The sequence below is a fragment of the Trematomus bernacchii genome, unplaced genomic scaffold, assembly GCF_902827165.1.
Source record: "Trematomus bernacchii unplaced genomic scaffold, fTreBer1.1, whole genome shotgun sequence".
NCBI lineage: Eukaryota > Metazoa > Chordata > Actinopteri > Perciformes > Nototheniidae > Trematomus > Trematomus bernacchii.
The window spans coordinates 21612618-21627493 of record NW_022988043.1 but is presented as its reverse complement, the minus strand read 5'-3'; positions in this window follow the sequence as shown (position 1 = coordinate 21627493).

Below are 14876 nucleotides of genomic sequence, written 5' to 3'. Positions count from 1 at the left end.
CAAAAGCTTGACAATTGCTTATTTTTCTAGTTTGCTTTGAATAGAGTGGTGCAGGAAAAATGAGTTAGCATTTTACCAATTCCGGTTCTCATGTGTTGGTTAACACAAGCTGAAAAGAGTTTAACATTTTGTTAGTGTCTTACGACCTAAAATACGTCAGTAAATACCCCACTTAATGTTCGAGCTTCTATGTGTCATATAAAACAGCAGTTGCTAACAAGTTTCTAATGGAGACTACTTAATGTCACCATGCCAAACATATAGCCTTTAGCTTAGTGGCAGTAATGTGTGGCCTTGCGACCATGATGTCGTTTGTTTACAGGCTAACGTTAGCTTTTTCTGGATCTTGTAAACACCAAACCATCTTTCAGGACTTTTAGGGTCAGGTAAGTCTACCAAGTTTTTATTCAGCCAACATTAGCAATTTAACTGCGATGGTATCATGTAACATTCTTAAAAAACACATTTAAACAAATTCAAGGACAAAAATGTGGGGGATTTTGGTAATTAGTTCCTTATTCCCGGCAGTGTGATGTTTATGTGTCAGGGCAATACTGAGCTGATATTAAAGTTGTTCTTGTATTTAATGATAAATTAAGCAATACAAAACATTTTGAATTATCTGGACATGAACTGGAAAATACTGCCTCAAATTCTGCCTGCTTTTTTGAATGTCAACAAATTTAAAGTAAATAAAGTAGTATTTTTTTGTAGTTTCACATTCAACAGAAGCTAAGAAAATAACTTCATTTTGAACTCCACAATGTATATTTACTTTTACAGAAATGGAGCATAAATCAGACCCCGCTATTCATTTTTTTACCCCAAAAAAAGCCAGACTTCTTTATATAGGCCTCTCTCTACAGATCGCTCTCCCCTCTAAAACGCTGGCCTGCTTCCCGTACATCTGCGCACTCAAAGCTACAAATGACGTGATTATGATATATCATGTAACAGAGAAAGTCTCTTTGTTTCTGCCGTAAAAAGAAAAAAATCAATACCGGGGCGGTGCGGAGCCTTGAGGGGCCACAGCGTCTCCTCAGGACTGACCAGGTAAGGGTTAGGCCCGGCCGGGGGTTTGGCGGGCTCAGAAATGCTGATTCTACATTTCTCCTGACAGTGATGCATGCCTCGGCCTCGCTGTCCGGTTAGCCCGGTACCTGAGGGTCCGGCCGAGGAAGATCAGCTGCAGACCAGGACGAGGTTAAGAATGGAGGAGGAGCAGAGGGGGAGGCCAGTAACCAAAGATTATTTTTAGAGCCAGAAAAGTCTGGGAGGGAGGAAAGATGGAGCAGACGGGGAGGGTGTTTTTATGGGGGTGGGAGACAAGGGAGTTGAACAGAGAAAGAAGAAGCTGAGATAATTCAAGGAAAGAAAGAAGGGAAGATATGCTAGAGTTTTGAAAACTCAAGATTTTAAATGAGGGTTTAGGTTTTATTTAGGTTGGTGAGCTGCTGTTAATAAAATGCATGCTAGCCAAACATTTTATCATGATTAACACTTTAACCTGTTTTTGCCCGCTTTTAACTCCAAAAATATTCGGTATGCTAATTTCACAAGTCAAGGACATGATATATACATAATGCAAAACAAAAATTAAGGCACATACTTGAAATATCTACATGATTGCATTGTCATTGTAAGCATTTTAGCGGGGTGATTTTAGAATTAAAAAAAATATCTGTACTGTAAATGCATGGATAAAGGTGAACATCATATTCATGGCCAATTCTGACCCTTATTTGTTTAATATATATATATATATATATATATATATATATTTATTGGATATGCTTAAAAAGGTTTTCACTCATGTCTCTACTGGGACATGTCTCCATGCTCTCATGTTCAAAAAGCTCTTTATTTTTCTCATACTGCCTGTGCTGCAGCACCTCTTTTCACCCTCTGTCTGAAACCACAGCCCAGTCTGCTCTGATTGGTTAGCTGGCTGGCTCTGTTTTGGTGGGTCAACAGGTAAGAGATGCACCGCCCCTTAGCCTATCACGTACAATGTGTTGGAGTACTAGCAAATGGTGTTACATATTGATGTCAATATGTTAGGAAGTAAACAAAGGTGTCCAATCGAGGCATTTCTGGCAGGGGGGGAGTGAATGGGAGATTTGGGGAACCTTTGCAGACCATTTACATGCACAAAAACCCATATAACACACCACAGGAAAGGGAAACCCCTTAATAGGGCCTCTTTCTGGTTTGCATTCTGGGAAAATCCACAACATAAAGCTTTGCTGTAGCACCTATGAGCAGCTCCTGTTGGCACTATAAACAGTTGTTCGTTCATTGATGGTTTTCATTTTAAAAGATGCAGATTAGATTCTAGAGTTTGAGACAACTGCACCTCTCAGTAAGAGTTATTTATTGAATTCCCACTTCATCCCTGTTTTCAGACACACACACTCTTCCCTCCCTGTTTCTAATGTTGACCTTTGACCTATGACCTCTCAGCAAAGCGCGTCGAGGGTCATCATTAGACTGGTCTGGAGCCTGTGGGAGACATCAAGCACACACTGCTTTGACTGTGTATACAGACATATTTGATGGTTGGATACTTCTGGGTTCTACTGAGGGTCGATGTATTGAATTACCATTACTGTCTCTTCTGTAATTCACGACCTGGTTTGTGGACTTTGAAAGTTTGTTTTGAAGTGAGTTATTGTTTACTAGTCAAGATTATTTGACTTGAAGATTGTCATTTGTATTCTAACTTAACGACTTGGCAACACCAAAAGTGCAACTGAGCAGCAGAGTAGGATCCAATTAGGCACTGTATAATATTGAGTGTATCTGACATACCAGTCATTTGTTACAAATCAGCACAAGAAAAGATTAATATGATGGATATTCCACCTCTGTTTTTGAAATTTGGCCAGGTTTTGGAATAAAAGGTTAATTACTTGGACAAAAATTGGATATAGATAAATAAAACCAACAGTATAGAGTGGTACATTGTTGACATATTTTTCTAGGCCAGACCTGTAAGTTAGCATCACAAGGGCTCCCTCGACAAAAAGCAATGGGATTTCCTCATTGGATTTTCGTATATTGCATGAAATTAGCTTTGTGACCGGGCCCGCCCCTCCCTACATGCAGAACACGCAGACTGTGTGGGGCCTCACCTTGCGCAGGGGGCCTCGTCTTATGCGCTCGTCTTATGCATTCGTCTTATGCGTTCGTCTTATGCGCAAATGCTGCGCAATCCGCGCCGTGAGGACCGCCGCCCGAGGCAGTTATTACCAGCATTCTTTATTTACCATTCATTACAAATATGTTATGCCTTTTATCTGCCCTCTGGATTCACATCTAATGTACAGGAGGAAGCGTGATAAACTGTCTAGTTGGCTTACATAACAGTTAAAGTTTGCAGCCTAAAAAACATGAAGCATTTTTTGTTCCCCTTTTATTTCATTGATTGATGGAGTGATACAAAGAGACATCCAACCTCCCCTCTGTAAAAAGCTAATGTGTCTACAGTCTACAAAATGAAGCAAGAATATTGAACCCTGCTTCATCCAATGTCCAGATTTCGGACCTGGAAATATGTATGCAATGTATGCATTTTTCAGTTGATAAAGTCAATTTGCACATTTCATGGTGATGCTCTCCCCTTCATTCCTAACAGTCATCATCATGTCAACCACAACACAGAGAAATACTGATAGAGATGTGTGTGTAGTTGGGGGGGTGCTGTTGTGTCATCACACAATGTTGCTTGGGGCCTCAAGTTGGCCAGGGGCAGCCCTGTTTGTGACCAACACACGTTTATGATACTTACACATGTTGTTCAGAAGTATAATCTCCACATATTTAACACCACTTTGTGATTTTTTAAGTGTTAATGCAATTGGCAGAGATAAAAAGCTTACATAATGCTTTAAACCAACTACCGTAATTTTCGGACTATAAGCCGCGACTTTTTTCCCATTTTTCGACCCTGCGGCTTATATAACGGTGCGGCTAATCTATGGATTTTTACAGCTCCGACGACTTGCTCTGAAAACACGGAGGAGCAAAACAACAAACGAGTGAAACAAAGCGTATATTAAAGCCCGGGAAATATACCCGTTTTGACGCTGTTTCAGGAGCGCCTCTAACATTGTTTTGAAGGCCTGTTGCTAGCGGGGGATGCTAGCGGGGGATGCTAGCGGGGGATGCTAGCGGGGGATCCTCGGGCTAGCCCTGTAGACACCGGGCCGAGAGAGCACAAGGGACCGGGACAGGAGCTCCGCGGGATAACGACCAGGTTTGACTGACCCTGCCAGTCCTATCTTATAACACAAAGAAGACGTAACCTCTCCTAAGTTTGAAAGTTGAAAAGTTTGTGTGTCTGAAACGCTATGTGATACAGTACAGTTTACACAGCACAGTACATGTTCTGTAGCTACTATTGCACTAAATGGTAACACTTGAATACGTTATGCAAATATGCAACTTGTTTGTTGAAATGTTAATAAATGGGAGCTTCCTCAAACAGCCATCTCTTTCCCGACAATCCCCTCTGTGCACGAACCCTTACATATGGTAATTAAACATTAAAACACCTGCGGCTTATATTCAGGTGCGCTTTATAGTGCGAAAATTACGGTACATCACGGTCGCAGGGCTGCACAGCACTACCGCTAAGCTAAAGGCGAACTTGTGTCAGCGTGATGGCGTTTAGTAGTCTAATTTAGCTACTTGTTAGTAACCGCCGTTTTTATGACACATAGAAGCAGTGAAGAGTGGAGTAATTGCTGGTGTATTTTATGTCGTAGAACAAAACGTAAAAATCTCTTCAGCTTGAGTAGACCACAGACCTTATTTCCGGCTTCTGACCACAAATACCTTCAAACAACTGTTGACTTCAAGTTGAGGTAACTGGAAGTAGTGACATGCCAAGTCTTTTCCCGGGTTTTAGTACTCATTACTGCACCACTCTATGGGTACAAACAAATACAAAACGAATGAATGGTTCCATTACCGCCTGGCATTAACATCAACTTGGGTGATCCAATAAAAAGCGGACAGCTCTAAACATGTCGGTTCAAACACTGCATTAGAATGCATCCCTACATCAGACTTGATTGACCACTTATAATTTAATATAACTTCCCTGCTAAATATGCACATAAACACGTTGATTCTTTCAATTTTTTTAACCAGCATTGCACAGCCTTTGCCTCATCTGCTCAAAAAATAAGAGAAGATGAAGAAATCGAAACAATTAAGACCTGTCTCTTGGCGTTTTCAGACAACACACTCTCACTCCCTAAGCGTCCAGGAGCGACGCTTGGTCAGGGTCCCGTGGCGTCCAGTTGTGACGCGCCGAGGCTCCTTCAGCTTCATAAATGGACGCAAAGAGCTTTCAACTGTTTGCAATGTATTCCCATCGGCGGCGGTATTTGACGCTTAGGGAAGCACGGCATTCGTTTGTGTCGGAGGCTGTTAAAGGCAATGTGAGCGTCCATTCCCATTGGATAACAGAGAATTGTACACCCGGAAGTAAGTATTCCCCTTACTGTCGATTGATTTGACAGTGATATCTCCACTACTCATCAACTCAAAAACACCAGATTATCCTTGTTAATTAAACGACATTGATAGGTTTTAGTGTGTGTACAATGCTTTTGTCACGTTTTCCCCTTCAATTCTGAGAAACAAGTCGTTTTGTATGAGTTTTGGATGGCCGAAGACATTACATTACCCACAATCCTCTGTAGCAACCATAGACTGTATAAAACAATTAAATAATACATTATTCCGAGTGTGCTTGCTTTTCTTTTTGAAAGTCATCACATAACGGCATTGTAATACACGTTTCGGCTGCATTAAATATTACATATCTGCCGTAGTTAACTCTATTTATAGAGCCCTGATGACAAGACTTCTAGACAAACAGGAACTGCCGCCGAAACTGAAAACTTGACGTGGATCTTAAATATATAAGCAATTAAACAACATCTTACATTTCTTTTCACACAATACGTCTCCTTGCAGTATCAACACTAATTCGGCTGACTTTTATATTTGATCCAATTGGTAGATAGGCTGTATTTACGCCATAACAGTGCACAGCTGATAGAAAGGGACACCTACTGGTTAAAGCACGTTATTGCATTTTATAATTGTATTATTAGATATTAATAGGAGGATGTGCAAAACAGATCAACTAATAAGGCTTTATTTAAACATTAAAGAATACTTTAGGTTAAGGCCTTCTTTTGAATAAGAAAAAAGCTTTGGGGATATAGAAGATGAATATGGAGGGATGAAATCCTGTTTGATGGTCACACATGCAGAGCACACAGCACACACAGTGACATTTGTATCTACAGATAAATATTAAGCCTGACAAAGTACTTAACGTCTAATATATTGCTTTCCTGCAATGTTAACTATGTTTAAGCACTTATTTTAACTGATATTATACATATGTATTATACTCTTATAAGATGTATGTAGATAGTATAAGAAATGTGCAGAATATGACAATGTAATGGTGGAGGTACACAAATATTGATAGATGTCTTGTAATGCACTGTTTAGGAACCTGCGACCCAAGTTTTTCATTCATTGCATAACTACACCGTAGTTGTGTATAATATGATATGTCAATAAACCTTAGAAAATCTTGAAATCTTGAAAGGGATGTGCAAAATAGTCATTATATACAGTCTTTAATTAACTATTAGTAGAGAATAACGACGAGTAAAGAATATACTTTATAGGGATCCTATTAATATCTAATAATACAATTATAAAATGCAATAACGTGCTTTAACCAGTAGGTGTCCCTTTCTATCAGCTGTGCACCGTTATGGCGTAAATACAGCCTATCTACCAATTGGATCAAATATAAAAGTCAGCCGAATTAGTGTTGATACTGCAAGGAGACGTATTGTGTGAAAAGAAATGTAAGATGTTGTTTAATTGCTTATATATTTAAGATCCACGTCAAGTTTTCAGTTTTGGCGGCAGTTCCTGTTTGTCTAGAAGTCTTGTCATCAGGGCTCAATAAATAGAGTTAACTACGGCAGATATGTCATATTTAATGCAGTCGAAACGTGTATTACAATGCCGTTATGTGATGAATTTCAAAGAGAAAAGCAAGCACACTCGGAATAATGTATTATTTAATTTTTGTATACAGTCTATGGTTGCTACAGAGGATTGTGGGTAATGTAATGTCTTCGGCCATCCAAAACTCATAGAAAACGACTTGTTTCTCAGAATTGAAGGGGAAAACGTGACAAAAGCATTGTACACACACTAAAACCTATCAATGTCGTTTAATTAACAAGGATAATCTGGTGTTTTTGAGTTGATGAGTAGTGGAGATATCACTGTCAAATCAATCGACAGTAAGGGGAATACTTACTTCCGGGTGTACAATTCTCTGTTATCCAATGGGAATGGACGCTCACATTGCCTTTAACAGCCTCCGACATAAACAAATGCCGTGCTTCCCTAAGCGTCAAATACCGCCGCCGATGGGAATACATTGCAAACAGTTGAAAGCTCTTTGCGTTCGTTTATGAAGCTGAAGGAGCCTCGGCGCGTCACAACTGGACGCCACGGGACCCTGACCAAGCGTCGCTCCTGGACGCTTAGGGAGTGAGAGTGTGTTGTTTACCAAGGAATACAAAATCGCCCAAGACGTTTGACGCAATTGTAAAAATCTCTATGTGCTGTTGGTTTGATGACATATTTGTATGCTTTATCCTTTCACCTCCTTGGCAAAGTCGATCTGTGCATTGTGCAAGTCCACATTTACTTCCTGTACCCAACAGAAATCATTCAAAATCAACTAAATGGACCTCAGAATCTTATCCTTATCAGAATAGTCTTCTTAAGAGACAACAATTATTTCAAATGTTAATACTCTTTCGGTTTGATCTCAGTTCAAATAGCTTTTTTCGAAAGTAAGAAGAAAACATCAATAATGGCCCATTTCAAACTTTTGAAAGGTAGTGTACTGTACATCAACATTTATCATATTTTCCAATTTCAAATCAAAACAGAAACACTTCGACATCATTTTCACAAGAAATTCTTGCAAATAAAAGATCAGATTGATTTGATAATGAAGCCAAACTCACGTAGCATCTTTATACTATGTTTCCATTTGGGAATGATGTCCACAAATGGACATGGAGGACTGGAACCTGTTCACAATAGATAACAATAACACAAGAAGTAGGATTTGTTAAGGAGGCTAAAATGCTGGCAGACTGTGCAGCTGGCCAAATGTTAAAAATAAGGCTGAGGTCCCAACAGAGAGCGTGTAAATCCTCAGACAGGATGGATGTAGCTGTCGTTTTTGCTGTTGTTGTTTAGGTGTCCACCATCCCTTGTAGAGACAATGGTGTTAATGAGCCTCACATATCAACCACAGCACACTCCATCCTCTGTGTGTGTGTGTGTGTGTGTGTGTGTGTGTGTGTGTGTGTGTGTGCGTGCGTGCGTGCGTGCGTGCGTGCGTGCGTGCGTGCGTGCGTGTGTGCGTGTGTGAATGTGTGTGTGTGTTGGTCAGGGGCTGTAAATCTCATTGTGAAGTGTTGCTTTTGCTTGTGATTGTCTTTAGTTGTCTTTAAAAGCAGCTCAGGCTCAGACCGAAAAACTGATAAACATTTAGCTAGTATGAATGACTGACAGCAGCTAGCTTAGCATCGGACCAGCAAGTATAGCTTCCTAGCACTGAAGGAGTTGTGATAACACGGGCGGGCAGAGTGAGGCAAGCCCAATAGAAGTGCATTGGACGTTAAAGCTATTTATGTAGTGGCCAAACGGTGGTACTACAACATGTGTGTTAGTCCATGACGTCATTGGGCCCAAAAATACTTTTCCCATTGACATACATTGGGAAAGAGATGTCTGTAAATCAGCGGATCACTTTCTGAAACCTAAAACAACGACCCAGTATGACCACGTGTATAGCCCTTAAACCATTAGGGTCTTAAAGTTGTCAAAAGCGGTCATGACTCTGTGGATCGGAGGCGGGGTTTAAGCATTGGTTTGTTTGTGGACCCTTTTGAATGATTGAGATTTGTGTTGGCCATTGCCATTTTCCTCAGAAAGGAAAAAGAGGGTGGAGCTAATTCCATCCGGACACTTAAAGGTGGGGTATGTAATTTATTTCAGAAACACTTTTTGTTATATTCCATGGAATGCTCTTAACATCCCGATAGCAATGAATATATTAAATGCTTTGACAATAAATACATAAAAAAATGTCATCTGTGGAAGCCGTAGCGCTGTAAAAAGCACGACCAATCATCTGAGCCGGCCCGGCTAAAATAACTGGATGGCCTACTTGCCTGTCCAACACACTCTCACTCCATAAACGTCCAGGAGCGACGCTTGGTCAGGGTCCCGAGGCGTGCAGTTGGGACGCTCCTAGGCTCCTTCAGCTTCATAAACAGATAGCTTTCAACTGATTGCAATGTATTCCCATCTGCAGCGGGATTTGACGCTCATGGAAGCACGGCATTCGTTTGTGTCGGAGGCTGTTAAAGGCAATGTGAGCGTCCATTCCCATTGGATAACGGAGAATTGTACACCCGGAAGTAAGTATTCCCCTTACTGTCGATTGATTTGACAGTGATATCTCCACTACTCATCAACTCAAAAACACCAGATTATCCTTGTTAATTAAACGACATTGATAGGTTTTAGTGTGTGTTCAATGCTTTTGTCACGTTTTCCCCTTCAATTCTGAGAAACAAGTCGTTTTCTATGAGTTTTGGATGGCCGAAGACATTACATTACCCACAATCCTCTGTAGCAACCATAGACTGTATAAAAAAATTAAATAATACATTATTCCGAGTGTGCTTGCTTTTCTCTTTGAAAGTCATCACATAACGGCATTGTAATACACGTTTCGGCTGCATTAAATATTACATATCTGCCGTAGTTAACTCTATTTATAGAGCCATGATGAGAAGACTTCTAGACAAACAGGAACTGCCGCCAAAACTGAAAACTTGACGTGGATCTTAAATATATAAGCAATTAAACAACATCTTACATTTCTTATCACACAATACGTCTCCTTGCAGTATCAACACTAATTCGGCTGACTTTTATATTTGATCCAATTGGTAGATAGGCTGTATTTACGCCATAACGGTGCACAGCTGATAGAAAGGGACACCTACTGGTTAAAGCACGTTATTGCATTTTATAATTGTATTATTAGATATTAATAGGATCCCTATAAAGTATATTCTTTACTCGTCATTATTCTCTACTAATAGTTAATTAAAGACTGTATATAATGACTATTTTGCACATCCCATTCAAGATTTCAAGATTTTCTAAGGTTTATTGACATATCATATTATACACAACTACGGTGTAGTTATGCAATGAATGAAAAACTTGGGTCGCAGGTTCCTAAACAGTGCATTACAAGACATCTATCAATATGTGTGTACCTCCACCATTACATTGTCATATTCTGCACATTTCTTATACTATCTACATACATCTTATAAGAGTATAATATGTATAATATCAGTTAAAATAAGTGCTTAAACATAGTTAACATTGCAGGAAAGCAATATTAGACGTTAAGTACTTTGTCAGGCTTAATATTTATCTGTAGATACAAATGTCACTGTGTGTGCTGTGTGCTCTGCCTGTGTGACCATCAAACAGGATTTCATCCCTCCATATTCATCTTCTATACCCCCAAAGCTTTTTTCTTATTCAAAAGAAGACCTTAACCTAAAGTATTATTTAATGTTTAAATAAAGCCTTATTAGTTTGTCTGTTTTGCACATCCTCCTATTAATATCTAATAATACAATTATAAAATGCAATAACGTGCTTTAACCAGTAGGTGTCCCTTTCTATCAGCTGTGCACCGTTATGGCATAAATACAGCCTATCTACCAATTGGATCAAATATAAAAGTCAGCCGAATTAGTGTTGATACTGCAAGGAGACGTATTGTGTGAAAAGAAATGTAAGATGTTGTTTAATTGCTTATATATTTAAGATCCACGTCAAGTTTTCAGTTTTGGCGGCAGTTCCTGTTTGTCTAGAAGTCTTGTCATCAGGGCTCTATAAATAGAGTTAACTACGGCAGATATGTAATATTTAATGCAGCCGAACCGTGTATTACAATGCCGTTATGTGATGACTTTCAAAGAGAAAAGCAAGCACACTCGGAATAATGTATTATTTAATTTTGTATACAGTCTATGGTTGCTACAGAGGATTGTGGGTAATGTAATGTCTTCGGCCATCCAAAACTCATAGAAAACTACTTGTTTCTCAGAATTGAAGGGGAAAACGTGACAAAAGCATTGTACACACACTAAAACCTATCAATGTCGTTTAATTAACAAGGATAATCTGGTGTTTTTGAGTTGATGAGTAGTGGAGATATCACTGTCAAATCAATCGACAGTAAGGGGAATACTTACTTCCGGGTGTACAATTCTCCGTTATCCAATGGGAATGGACGCTCACATTGCCTTTAACAGCCTCCGACACAAACGAATGCCGTGCTTCCATGAGCGTCAAATCCCGCTGCAGATGGGAATACATTGCAATCAGTTGAAATCTATTTGCGTCTGTTTATGAAGCTGAAGGAGCCTAGGAGCGTCCCAACTGCACGCCTCGGGACCCTGACCAAGCGTCGCTCCAGGACGTTTATGGAGTGAGAGTGTGTTGGCCTGTCAGTCTTCCATCTGTGCACAAACTTATCTTGTGCCCTCATTGGTCATGTGCGCGTTCGTGTGTGTTGGAGGAGGGGCTCTGTAAGGAAGTCTGAAGGAAGAGGCAGATTTTTTCCGGTTGTGGACTTTCAAATTCTAGCGCACTCGAGCTGGTTTCTCCAAAATTACATACCCACCTTTAAGAAGGCAAATTAAGGTGACCAAAATGTTAACTTTCATGAAATGAAAACACACTGTGAAACGGTCCTTTTTCAAGACAAAAACAAGCACACACAAACCATAAGTTATGCGTTAGCAACCTGTCAATCACAATGTAGCAACTCCCTAAAGCATGTCCTTCCTGATAGTAGATTTGACTCAAAATGTGACCATAGTTTACAAATTAGAGATCTTGCTGTATTGAAACTAGTGATTCCATAAACCCGTCGTAAAAAAACTTCCCCTGCTGGCTGTTAGAAACACGGCAATTTGAAGGCACTGCTGCATTTGCTTTACTTCTTATATCCGGATGTTGCTGCTTGATAAATACACATTATCTTCATTTATATAATCTAAATCTACACAGTAATACTTTATGATGATTAAATTGATCAGCATTCCTTTCCAGTTAATGATAATGTCATTATCTACAGAAAAAAGTGACAGAAGTTGCTGCAGTATAATGCGCGATCTGGTTTCTTGAAGAAACCTGACACTTTTCACTTCCGTCGCGATACGTTCACTTTCTGTTAGTGGCAGGATGTGGAAGAAATTCTCTGTTGGAGTCAGGCTCAGGTTTGCCATCTGTCAGCTCTGATGGCCTGGCCATCGATCGAATGCTGGGGTCACACCAGGACCCTGACCCCCCACATCACGGCCTGACACACACACACACACACACACACACACACACACACACACACACACACACACACACACACACACACACACACACACACACACACACACACTCAGGGCAGGTTTAGGTATGTGACAGTAATGTGACAGTCATTTTCCCAGCATGGTGGCTGTCAGTGTCAGCCCGCTGAGCAGCATCACAGCCGTCACTCCTAACCTTTTTATCCTCAACACCTACCCAGATCAAACCCTTACAACCTCTATCACAGGCTGGACCACATACCGTGTGTGTATTCTATTAATGAAAATGTGGCAGGCTATTGTGTCTGCGCACTAATAAATACACTTTATTTTATGCTTATAGCATGTTATATTCCAACACGCTTACACTGCGTTATTTGGGTGAATTATTCACACTTATTTCTAAGTATTCAATTGAATTACTCTTTTTATTTTTCTATTATTTTCACACACCATCATATATCATGGATGTAATTTTTCACACACTCTCAGATGAATCTGTCAGATTAGGAAGCAGGACTCCTCCTCCCTTCTTTCGATCCACTTTAAAAAACCACGTAAGCAGATCAAACGTCCCGTCCTGCAGCTGGAACCTCCAGCAGAAGAATCAGCAGACAGGAACAGCATTGAACTGGAATTGATACTCAATTAGGTGTCGCTTTAATGAGGAGAAAAGCTGTTTTTCCCTTTTTTGCTGTTTAACTGAAGTTGCAGCTGATCTGTTCAGATTAAACACATTGACAGTGAAAAAGTAAACTTAACTTAAAGTTTAAAACATTACATTTGTGATAAAAATAAATAGCTTGCACGTGTGCTTCAGGTGGTTCCGTGGCTTGAAGGTTGCCGGTTCGATCCCTGCAGTGTTACTTCCAGCCATCCCTGTTGAATAAAACAAGGCTCCGGGACGACCTCTGACCCCTGACCCGTCAAATAACTGTCAAAGATACACTCTATTTTTCTCTTAGCTAATGATTAAACTGCTCTGAAACGATTATCCATTTAAATCTTATACTAAAACTCTAACTAACTCATCATTATAAATAAAAATGGTTTCAACATTAAAACCAATTCCATTATTTAATTAAAATCCAAAAAGAGTTAAAGTGATTACATTCTTTATGTTACTCACACAAATTTGTCTGACTACCAGAAACTAAAACTCTCTGTCGTAAAAAATTGAATGACAACAGAAGTATTATTTCTTAGTTTGTACACTACACAGTTTGTGTGTGAAATTATCTATTGACAAAAAATGATTTCAAAAACCAACATTCTTCAGCTAAAATCCTCCCAGCATGGAACACCAGAAGCTTTTAATTTAAACAGACTAAATAATTATCCATGCTAAACACCAGAATCTTAATGCAAAAGAACAAAAGGAAGATGGATGTTTCAATGCAGATGGACTGTGAATAATCTGTTCAGCCACTGTGGAGTTAACAATGTCTATTGTCACAAAACGTTTCTGGAGATTTGATGATGTAGGTTTTAAGGAGTTCAAAATCAGTATCATAAGCTGCAGGTGAACTTACTATAGTATATATACCTAGGAAAACATACAATTAACATTTGACCTAGGAAAACAACATTGCTGATAATGGGACGATGGGAATATGGATTCACTTACATGTCAGTAAATTAGCATTGCCCTTGTGAGATTGATATAATGAAAACATAAGCATTTATCTCAAACCACCGCTGTGCCAAAGTAGCTTGGCTGCTAGCATTGCGTCTAGTCCTGTTATTTTTTGGACATTTTAGTTCCCTATCTAGATCATTTAAATCACATAATGCCCAAGACCAGTTTAGAAACCTAGAATCCTTGGAATATAGAAATGCTAACACATTGATAAATTAGCATTGTCCCTGTTAGCTTGTTATCATGCCAACATTAGCCTTAGCTCAAACCACTACTGTACCGCAGTAGCTTGGCTGTTAGTTTGGCCCTTAATCTGATTATTTTTTAAACTTAAAATATTCTGATTGAGTGCATGTGTCAATATGTCCCACTATTTGGGCATTTTAGTTCTGTATCCAGAATATTTATATCCACATGTTGTGGTTTATCACATAATGCCCAAGACTTTCAGATTGCTTGCTCTCCTAGAGACGTCAGTTTGGGATGTTCTTTCATTTACGGCAAGAAACTGAAACTTGGTAACTGCCACTGTAAAATATCCATGTCTATTTGTGAGCAAACCCAAAACACACCGGCACACAAAGAGGACTTGGAATGTGTGTAAAAAAATAATCTTCAACACACACACACTCTCTCCAGCTGCAAGACGAGGCAGCAGGAAGTGGGCGGTCCAGTTTTTCTTCTTCATTAGTGTT